The sequence below is a fragment of the Chrysochloris asiatica genome, unplaced genomic scaffold (genome assembly GCF_000296735.1).
Source record: "Chrysochloris asiatica unplaced genomic scaffold, ChrAsi1.0 scaffold00323, whole genome shotgun sequence".
Lineage (NCBI taxonomy): Eukaryota > Metazoa > Chordata > Mammalia > Afrosoricida > Chrysochloridae > Chrysochloris > Chrysochloris asiatica.
In genome coordinates, this window is record NW_006408841.1 from 2,163,912 (window position 1) to 2,167,782 (window position 3,871).

General features: G+C 43.9%; 1 pseudogene; it reads right to left on the reverse strand.

The window, feature by feature from the left end:
- Positions 1–1,323: 1,323 nt before the first annotated feature.
- On the reverse strand, positions 1,324–3,595 carry LOC102834403 (annotated as a pseudogene).
- Between the last annotated feature and the right edge of the window lie 276 nt (positions 3,596–3,871).

Genomic DNA, 3,871 nt, shown 5'->3' on the forward strand with positions numbered 1-3,871 from the left:
ACACACACACACACACACACACACAAAACAGAATGAGTTTGATATGTGCAGTAGTGAAAATTTCCCTGGGTGGTGAACATGGTTTGCAGTTAACTACTAACCTGATGTTGGTGGTTTAAACTTACCCAGCAGCATCAAAGAAAGACGTGGAGATCCACTATTGTAAAAATTACAGTCAAGAAAACCCTAGGGAGCAGTTCTACTCTGGAACACATGGGGTGCCATTGTAAGGAACTGAAAGAAAGAAACGAAACTAAGGAGAGAGTCTTGGCTTCAACAGCAGGCAGGTTTATTGAGAGTAAACCTGGAAAGGGATACTCTTGAGTCTCTAGGGGAGACCAAGAGCCCGTCTGTTCTCTTACAGACTGAGATATTTAAAGGTGGTGGGGTCTGGGTATAGTTCTGGTGAGTTTACAATGGTCAGGGTGGAGGTGGGGGATGGTTTATGGAGATTTGGGTGGGGGTATTTGCAATGTCATTCCAAGGTCCTTCAGGCATCAACTGTGTGGCAATGGGTTTGGGTTGTGGTTTGGTTCAGTGGTGAGCTCACCATGATCTAATGAGGATGGTACTATAGGATCACAGTTAAAAGTTCAAACCTGAAGACTGCAATGATTGAGATGGAAAAAAGTGTACAATTTTTTTAATGTAAAACTGATGATCTGATCTATAAACCTTCACTCAATTTTTTGTTGTTGTTGTTGTTAAGTTCAAACCAGAATCTCAGGTCTGTCATCCACTCACCATGTGACCTTGATTAGCTACCCACACTGGACCACAGTTTCTCCTTCTGCAAAAGGGGATGATACTGCTCTACATCATAGAGTTGCTGTGAGGACTCAATAAATTGAAGCATAAGAAACACTCAAGATGAATGTGAAGCTAATGTTCTCCCATGTAAACTAGCTCATAATTCACAATAAAAAGTTTTTTTTAAAGAAAGAAACACTCAAAACAGTATTTAGCACATAAGAAATGCCCAAAAGAGAGAGCCATTTACTATGATTACTCTGCAAACCTTGCAGTCATCCTGAAGATTTGTCATTATCAATGCTAGGTACAGTTATCTGAGCAGAAAGGAGAATGTCACTGGAAAATGATGAGGGGGACTTAAGGAACAGAGAATAGCATTGCATAGAGTAGGAGGGAGCAGCTGAGATCCTTCTCTTGGTTCCGGGACCCTCATGGTTTTAAAAGCTAGCTATCACTGTTGGCCAACTGACTAACACCCCCGGTTATTAACAACCCCTAAATTTCCCTTCAAATGCAAGCTGCTGCCCCATCTTTGTGGCTGGCAAAGATATGGGATACGGATCCTGAAGTCTAAGGAGCAGCCTCCTCAGAGGATGTTACTGTCTTCTCAGGTTCTTCTCCTAGATCCACAATGTGGATAGTATTTTCCTTCTTGGAAAGCCAGAAGGCAGGGTAGACAGGCTCGGAAAAAAATGCAGTCAAACTTGTGAACCAGAGTCACGGAGCCAGGCTCTATGCCACAGAAGGAGAGGATTTCTCCTGGGAAATCATTATATATCCCCAGCCTCTGGAATGGGCTAGCTTTGAGCAGGGTCTCTATGTCACTGTCCCAGGCCCAGAAATCCTTCCCATTCCAATGGAGGCTCCAAGAGAAGTCGTTTCCAGAAATGCAGCTGTTATACTCTTCCCCATTCCTAATGATGCCTTTGTAGGTCAAGACAACGTAGGTGTAGTTGCCTGGCCCAGAGATCTCTACTTCAAAATAGTACCTGTGCAGGTACAGGCTCTGTGGGGATATCACCTGCAGTCAGTGCCCAAACCTGCTGAGGTGGTCAGGGTAGGGATGCTCCTAGGGCATGGTGTTGGTGACCTTGCAGTTGTCCTCTTGGAGCCGGAGATATTTGTGTGCTGTGTCTGGGTCAAACATGATATTATAGGCATCTAAGATATAGAAGAGAGGGAGAGTGGTTCAGGAACTAACAGGGGAGTCAGAGAGAACACGATTAACCCAGCTGGCCTCCAAAGAGTGAGGAAAATAGCAACTCCTTGTTCTCTGTTTACTCAGGCAAAAAGAGGTGGCTGGAAACCAGACAATGGGAAGCAAAGGTCACCCACTTGCTTTCCTTCTGAAGCTCACACTGCTTGGCATTCATTGCACTGTTTGCTAAACTGAATCAAGAAATCATATTTGTTCATTCATTCATTGATCCAACAAATATGTATTGAAGGCCAGTGTTGGCAAGGGTCAGGGGAAATAGGCACGTATATGCTCATATTTAAAATGATAGATTCATTTAAAAATATATTTGACTAATAGTTAGCATGTGAATAGTTAGAAAGTGAAGAGGACTTGAAACATTTACTTATGAAGATTAAAGAGCACAGCCTTCGATATGGATTGCATCTCAATGTCAAGAAAACAAAAATCCTCACCACTGGACCAATAAACAACATTCTTATCAATGGAGAAAGGATTGAAGTTGTCAAGGACTTCATCCTTCTTGGATCAACTATCAACACTCGCGGAAGTAGCAGTCAAGAGATCAGACGACGTATTGCACTGGGCAAATCTGCTGCACAGGAACTTTTTAAAGTATTGAAGAGCAGAGATGTCAGCTTGAGGACTAGGGTGTGCCTGACCCAGGCCATTGTGTTTTCAATAGCCTCATATGGATGCGAAAGCTGGACAGTGAATAAAGAGGATCGTAGAAGAATTGATGCCTTTGAGTTGTGGTGTTGGAGGAGAATACTGAGGGTTCCATGGACTGCCAAAAGAACCAATAGATCTGTTTTGGAAGAAGTGCAGCCAGAGTGCTCCTTGGAGGCCAGGATGGCTAAGCTTCGTCTCTCCTACTTTGGACATGTAGTCCGGAGGAAACAATCGTTGGAGAAGGATGTCATGCTGGGTAGGGTGGAGGGTCAGAGAAAAAGAGGAAGACCTCCAATGAGATGGATTGGCCAGGTGACATCATTGATGGACTCGGGGGTGGCAGCGGTGGTGAGGTTGGCCCAGGATCGAGCATTGTTTCGTTCTGCTGTGCATGGGGTCGCTATGAGTCGGTTCCGACTCGATGGCACCTGACAACAACAATAGTTAGCATGTTGACCTCTTGAACATTCCCCCAAACATCTTCCACGTCACATCCTAGAGAATAGCACCTACATACACCCAGTTGTTCAAGTCAATGTGAAAAAGTTACTGTTTACATCTCTTTTGCCCTCATCCTCACTTCCCACCTCTACCAGCACTAGAAGCAGCAGAAAATACTATAGACTCTAACTGCTTCTCTCCAGATGCATGACTTCAACCACCACCTGTCTCTGGGCTAGAGAAATAGGTTTCTTATTAGTCTTTAAAAATCTGCCTACTCATCTGTCTCTTACCTCTTCAATGAATTCTCCATGACAGACCCATAGTACTTGTTCAAAAGTATAGGCTAAGATGAATCATGTCACCCTGACTTAAAACCCTGGTCCTAAGGATAAAATTGGGATCCTCTCACCCTGATCTGTAATACCTTGTATGCGTGACCCTTGCCTGTGTCTCCAGTCTCATCTGTTGTCGTCTACCTTTTGACCCCCACATCCCAACCACACTGAACCCAGACCTACCCAACACCATAGTCACTTTGAGGTTTTAGCACAGACTACTAGGTCTGTGTCCTATTCTTTGCCTGAGTCATTGCTACTTACCCTTTCAGGTTGCAGTGGAGAGTTCCAATTCTAAATAGGCCCCTTGTGAGCCTCCCATATGAACCCTATCTTTACCCATTATTTTCTCCCAGAGCACTCTGGTTTTTCAAGCTTCCTGGTATTCATCACAATTTATAATAATTTACTGGTGTGTTTGTTTAATGCTGACTTTCCTCCTAATCTACTGCTATTGTTGTTAAGTGCC